This window comes from Arachis stenosperma, chromosome 2 (genome assembly GCF_014773155.1).
Source record: "Arachis stenosperma cultivar V10309 chromosome 2, arast.V10309.gnm1.PFL2, whole genome shotgun sequence".
NCBI classification, from domain to species: Eukaryota; Viridiplantae; Streptophyta; class Magnoliopsida; order Fabales; family Fabaceae; genus Arachis; species Arachis stenosperma.
The window spans coordinates 49,499,677-49,507,166 of NC_080378.1; the positions used below are offsets into that span (position 1 = coordinate 49,499,677).

General features: G+C 41.5%; 1 non-coding gene across 1 annotated transcript; it reads right to left on the bottom strand.

Annotated features, from left to right (window-relative positions):
* Positions 1 to 428: 428 nt before the first annotated feature.
* LOC130964675 (small nucleolar RNA R71) lies at positions 429 to 536 on the bottom strand. Its single transcript, XR_009080760.1, has one exon. It is a non-coding gene; the product is annotated as a small nucleolar RNA R71 (small nucleolar RNA).
* Positions 537 to 7,490: the final 6,954 nt, after the last annotated feature.

The window sequence follows — 7,490 nt, forward strand, 5'->3', positions numbered from 1 at the left end:
AAATCTTCAAACAAGAAGAACCCATGGTAGCCGAAAACAACAACAATGCCAACAATGCAAGAAAGGTGCTGGGTGACTTTACTGCACCCACTCCCGACTTCTATGGGAGAAGCATCTCTATCCCTGCCATTGGAGCAAACAACTTTGAGCTTAAGCCTCAATTAGTTTCTCTAATACAATAGAATTGCAAGTTCCATGGACTTCCATTGGAAGATCCTCATCAGTTTTTAGCTGAGTTCTTGCAAATCTGTGACACTGTCAAGACTAATGAGGTTGACCCTGAGGTCTACAGACTTATGGTATTCCCTTTTGCTGTAAGAGACAGAGCTAGGATATGGTTAGACTCACAACCTAAAGAAAGCCTGAACTCTTGGGAAAAGTTAGTCAATGCCTTCTTGGCAAAGTTCTTTCCACCTCAAAAATTGAGTAAGCTTAGAGTGGAAGTCCAAACCTTCAAATAGAAGGAAGGTGAATCCCTCTATGAAGCTTGGGAAAGATACAAACAATTGATCAGAAAGTGTCCTTCTGACATGCTTTCTGAATGGAGCATCATAGGTATCTTCTATGATGGTCTGTCTGAACTGTCCAAGATGTCATTGGACAGCTCTGCTGGAGGATCTCTTCATCTGAAGAAGACGCCTGCAGAAGCTCAAGAATTCATTGAAATGGTTGCAAATAACCAATTCATGTACACTTCTGAAAGGAATCCTGTGAACAATGGGACGAATCAGAAGAAAGGAGTTCTTGAGATTGATACTCTGAATGCCATATTGGCTCAGAATAAAATATTGACTCAGCAAGTCAATATGATTTCTCAAAGTCTGTCTGGAATGCAAGCTGCACCAGGCAGTACTAAGGACGCTTCATCTGAAGAAGAAGCTTATGATCCTGAGAACCCTTCAATGGAAGAGGTGAATTACATGGGAGAACCCTATGGAAATACCTATAATCCTTCATGTAGAAATCATCCAAATCTCTCATGGAAGGATCAACAGAGACCTCAACAAGGTTTCAACAATAATAATGGTGGAAGAAACAGGTTTAGCAATGGCAAGCCTTTTCCATCATCTTCTCAGCAACAGACAAAGAATTCTAAGCAGAGCCACTCTGACTTAGCAACCATGGTCTCTGATCTAATCAAAACCACTCAAAGTTTCATGACTGAAACAAGGTCCTCCATTAGAAACTTGGAGGCACAAGTGGGACAGCTGAGCAAGAAAATTACTGAACTCCCTCCTAGTACTCTTCCAAGCAATACAGAAGAGAATCCAAAAGGAGAGTGCAAGGTCATCAACATGGCCGAATTTGGAGAGGAGAAAGAGGCAGTGAGCGCCACTGAGGAAGACCTCAATGGACGTCCACTGGCCTCCAATGAGTTCCCTAATGAGGAACCATGGGAATCTGAGGCTCACACTGGGACCATAGAGATTCCATTGGATTTACTTCTGCCATTCATGAGCTCTGATGAGTATTCTTCCTCTGAAGAGGATGAAGATGTTACTGAAGAACAAGTTGCTAAGTACTTTAGTAATGAGACTTGGGAGAACGAACCTCCTTTGCTCACCAAAGAACTGGATGACTTGACTGGGCAGAAATTACCTCAAAAGAGACAGGACCCTGGGAAGTTCTCAATACCTTGTACCATAGGCACCATGACCTTTGAGAAGGCTCTGTGTGACCTAGGGTCAAGCATAAACCTCATGCCTCTCTCTTTAATGGAGAAGCTAGGGATCTTTGAGGTGCAAGCTGCAAGAATCTCACTAGAGATGGCAGACAATTCAAGAAAACAAGCTTATGGACTGGTAGAGGATGTTCTGGTAAAGGTTGAAGACCATTACATCCCTGTTGATTTCATAGTCCTAGAGACTGGGAAGTGCATAGATGAATCTATCATCCTTGGCAGACCTTTCCTAGCCACAGCAAAGGCTGTGATTGATGTTGACAGAGGAGAATTGATCATTCAAGTGAATGAAGAATCCTTTGTGTTTAAGGCTCAAGGATATCCCTCTGTTACCATGGAGAGAAAGCATGAAGAGCTTCTCTCAAAACAGAGTCAAACAGAGCCCCCACAGTCAAACTCTAAGTTTGGTGTTGGGAGGCCACAACCAACTTCTAAGTTTGGTGTTGAACCCCCACATTCAAACTCTAAGTTTGGTGTTGGGAGGTTCCAACATTGCTCTGAACATCTGTGAGGCTCCATGAGAGCCCACTGTCAAGCTACTGACATTAAAGAAGCGCTTGTTGGGAGGCAACCCAATGTTATATTTATCTATTTCCCTTTGTTATTTTATGTTTTCTATAGGTTGATGATCATGGGAAGTCATAAAATCAATTGAAAAAGCAAAAGCAGAATGAAAAATAGAAAGAAAAACAGCACACCCTGGAGGAAAACCTTGCTGGCGTTTAAACGCTAGTAAGGGCAACAATTGGACGTTTAACGCCCAGTCTGGCACCATTCTGGGCGTTTAACGCCAGAAAGGGGCACCAGACTGGCGTTTAACGCCAGGAATGGGCATCAAGCTGGCGTTAAACGCCAGAAATAGGCACCAGCCCGGCGTTTAACGCCAGGATTGGCAGAAAAAGCAATTTTGCTCGCCACTTGGTGCAGGGATGAATTATCCTTGACACCTCAGGATCTGTGGACCCCACAGGATCCCCACCTACCCCACCACTCTCTCTCTTCTTCACCCATTCACCAATCACCTCAACACCTCTTCCCCAAACACCCCTCACCTATCAAATCCTACCATTCTCTTTACCACTCACATCCATCCTTCATAAAACCCCACCTACCCTACCATTGCAATTTAAACCACTTTCCCTCCCAAACCCACCCATAATGGCCGAACCCTACTCCTCTCTCCACCCCTATATAAACCCATCTTCACTACTTCATTTTCACACAAACTACACACTACTTCTCCCCCTTGGCCGAAAAACAAAGCCACCTCCATCTCCTCTATTTCCTCTTGTACTATCTTCTTTCTTCTTTTGCTCGAGGACGAGCAAACCTTCTAAGTTTGGTGTGGTAAAAGCATTGCTTTTTGTTTTTCCATAACCATTTATGGCATCTAAGGTCGGAGAAACCTCTAGAAAGAGGAAAGGGAAGGCAAAAGCTTCCACCTTCGGGTCATGGGAGATGGAGAGATTCATCTCAAGGGTGCATCAAGACCACTTCTATGAAGTTGTGGCCATGAAGAAGGTGATCCCCGAGGTCCCTTTCAAACTCAAAAAGAGTGAATATCCGGAGATCCAACATGAGATTCAATGAAGAGGTTGGGAAGTTCTTACCAACCCCATTCAACAAGTCGGAATCTTAATGGTTCAAGAGTTCTATGCCAATGCATGGATCACCAAGAAACATGATCAAAGTATGAACCCGGACCCAAAGAATTGGCCTACAATGGTTCGGGGGAAATACTTAGATTTTAGTCCGGAAAATGTAAGGTTGGCATTCAACTTGCCCATGATGCAAGGAGATGAACACCCTTACACTAGAAGGGTCAACTTTGATCAAAGGTTGGACCAAGTCCTCATAGACATTTGTGAAGAGGGCGCTCAATGGAAGAGAGATTCAAGAGGGAAGCCAGTTCAACTGAGAAGGCATGACCTTAAACCCGTGGCTAGGGTATGGTTGGAGTTTATCCAACGCTCAATCATTCCCACTAGCAACCGGTCCGAAGTTACTATAGACCGGGCTATCATGATTCATAGCATCATGATTGGAGAAGAAGTAGAAGTTCATGAGGTTATAGCCCAGGAACTTTATAAGGTGGCGGACAAGTCCTCTACCTTGGCAAGGTTAGCCTTTTCTCATCTCATTTGTCACCTCTGTTATTCAGTTAGAATTGACATAGAGGGAGACATCCTCATTAATGAGGACAAGCCCATCACTAAGAAAAGGATGGAGCAAACAAGAGATCACACTCATCATGAAATCCCTGAGATGCCTCAAGGGATGCACTTTCCTCCACAAAACTATTGGGATCAAATCAACACCTCCCTAGGAGAATTGAGTTCCAACATGGGATAACTAAGGGTGGAGCACCAAGAACATTCCATCCTCCTCCATGAAATTAGAGAAGATCAAGGAATCATGAGAGAGGAACAACAAAAGCAAGGAAGAGACATTGAGGAGCTCAAGCACTCCATAAGATCTTCAAGAGGAAGAACAAGCCGCCATCACTAAGGTGGACCCATTTTTTAATCTCCTTGTTCTTTATTTTTCTATTTTTTTCGAAAATTATGCTTTATGTTTTATCTATGTTTGTGTCTTATGATCATTAGTGTCTTAGTATCTATGCCTTAAAGTTATGAATGTCCTATGAATCCATCACCTTTCTTGAATGAAAAATGTTCTTAAATGAAAAAGAGAAGAAATTGCATGAATTTTGAATTTTACAACAGATTAATTATTTTGATGTGGTGGTAATACTTTTGGTTTCTGAATGTATGTTTGAATAGTGCATATGTCTTTTGAATTTGTTGTTCATGAATGTTGGCTCTTGAAAGAATGATGAAAAAAGGAGACATGTTACTGAGGATCTGAAAAATCATAAAAATGATTCTTGAAGCAAGAAAAAGCAATGAATACAAAAAAGGAGAAAAACGAAAAAAAATTATAATAAAGTCGTGATCCAAGGCAAAAAGAGTGTGCTTAAGAACCCTGGACACCTCTAATTGGGGACTCTAGCAAAGCTGAGTCATAATCTGAAAAGGTTCACCCAGTTATGTGTCTGTGGCATGTATGTATCCGGTGGTAATACTGGAAGACAGAGTGCTTTGGGCCACAGCCAAGACTCATAAAGTAGCTGTGTTCAAGAATCATCATACTTAACTAGGAGAAGCAATAACACTATCTGGATTCTGAGTTCCTATAGATGCCAATCATTCTGAATTTCAAAGGATAGAGTGAGATGCCAAAACTGTTCAGAGACAAAAAGTTAAAAGCCCCGCTCATCTAATTAATACTAATCTTCATAGATGTTTTTGGAATTCATTGCATATTCTCTTCTTTTTATCTTATTTGATTTTCAGTTGCTTGGGGACAAGCAACAATTTAAGTTTGGTGTTGTGATGAGCGGATAATTTATACGCTTTTTGGCATTATTTTTAGTATATTTTTAGTATGTTTTAGTTAGTTTTTATGATATTTTTATTACTTTTTAGTTAAAATTCACTTTTCTGGACTTTACTATGAGTTTGTGTGTTTTTCTGTGATTTCAGGTATTTTCTGGCTGAAATTGAGGGACCTGAGCAAAAATCTGATTCAGAGGCTGAAAAGGACTGCAGATGCTGTTGGATTCTGACCTCCCTGCACTCGAAGTGGATTTTCTGGAGTTAAAGAAGCCCAATTGGCGCGCTCTCGATTGCATTGGAAAGTAGACATCCTGGGCTTTCCAGAAATGTTTAATAGTCCATACTTTGCCCGAGATTTGATGGCTCAAATAGGCGTTCCAAGTCAGCTCAAGAATTTTGGCGTTAAATGCCGGAACTATCACAAGAATGGGAGTTAAACGCCCAAACTGGCACAAAAGCTGGCGTTTAACTCCAAGAAAAGTCTCTACACATGAAAGCTTCAATGCTCAGCCCAAACACACACCAAGTGGGTCCGGAAGTGGATTTTTATGTCATTTAATCATCTTTGTAAACCCTAGGCTACTAGTTCTCTACAAATAGGACCTTTTGCTATTGTATTTTCATCTTTTAATCACTTTAGATCTTTTGATCATCTTTGGACGTCTAGTTCTTAGATCATTGGGGGCTGGCCTCTCGGCCATGCCTAGACCTTGTTCTTATGTATTTTCAACGGTGGAGTTTCTACACACCATAGATTAAGGTGTGGAGCTCTGCTGTACCTCGAGTATCAATGCAATTACTATTGTTCTTCTATTCAATTCAGCTTATTCTTGTTCTAAGATATCACTTGTTCCTCAACTTGATTAATGTGATGATCCGTGACACTCATCATCATTCTCACCTATGAACGTGTGCCTGACAAGCACCTCCATTCTACCTTAGATTGAGTGGATATCTCTTGGATCCCTTAATCGAAATCTTCGTGGTATAAGCTAGAATTGATGGCGGCATTCAAGAGAATCCGGAAGGTCTAAACCTTGTCTGTGGTATTCTGAGTAGGATTCAAGGATTGAATGACTGTGACGAGCTTCAAACTCCTGAAGGCTGGGCGTTAGTGACAGACGCAAAAGAATCACTGGATTCTATTCCAACCTGATTGAGAACCGACAGATGATTAGCCGTGCTATGACAGAGCGCGTTGAACATTTTCACTGAGAGGACGGGATTGTAGCCATTGACAATGGTGATGTCCAACATACAGCTTGCCATGGAAAGGAGTAAGAAGGATTGGATGAAGACAGTAGGAAAGCAGAGAGACGGAAGGGACAAAGCATCTCCATACGCTTATCTAAAATTCTCACCAATGAATTACATAAGTATCTCTATCTTTATTTTATGCTTTATTCATAAATCCTCCATAACCATTTGAATCTGCCTGACTGAGATTTACAAGATGACCATAGCTTGCTTCATACCAACAATCTCTGTGGGATCAACCCTTACTCGCGTAAGGTTTATTACTTGGACGACCCAGTGCACTTGCTGGTTAGTTGTGCAGAGTTGTGATAAAGAGTTGAGATTGCAATTGAGCGTACCATGTTGATGGCGCCATTGATGATCACAATTTCGTGCACCAAAGGTTCAATAGGATCATTGAGGGTATTTGTTAGTATGGACAAGAACTCATCAATAATTGAATCCAATTGTTGATCAACCTCACCTAATTCTTCAACCACTCCTTCCGGCTCAATTATCTCAACTTTCTCCTCTTGTTGCAATTCTTGCTTCAACCCCTCTTCTTTGCCTTGAAGCTACAAATTCACTTCCTCACTATGCTCTTTGGTTGATCCTCCACATTTGTCAATGGGAGTACTTTGATCTCATGAACGTAGGGAGACTAAGTGGTGAACGGCTTCGGTTATGGTGGCCATCATGGTTTCTAACCCTTTTAGCTTCTTTTGATATTCTTCTTCTTGCTTTCAAATACGAGAATAGAGATCTTTTTGCTCTTGTATTAGGGGTTTAAGCAATTCGTCCAATGAGGGCGGTGGTGGGAAAGAGGGTTCATTGTTTGGAGGAGAGGCATCATAGTTGGAAGGTAGTTTATATTGGTAAGGGTATGGAGGTGATGTATATATAATTAATGGTTCTTGAGAATATTGATGTTGGAATGGTGGTGGCTCTAAGTATGGCTCATATAATTGTTGGTATGGTGGATATCGTTAGGATCGTATGGAGGTGAATGGTGGTATGGAACTTGTGAGTAGGGTTGTTGAAAGCTATGTTGAGGAGGAGGGTTATAGGTAATGGTGATTGTGGTTGACAACCACAATGAGGTTCACCACATCCATTAGGTTGGTAAGCATTAGGAGTTGGATTGTACCCATTAGAAACCAAAAGAGGTTATTGCC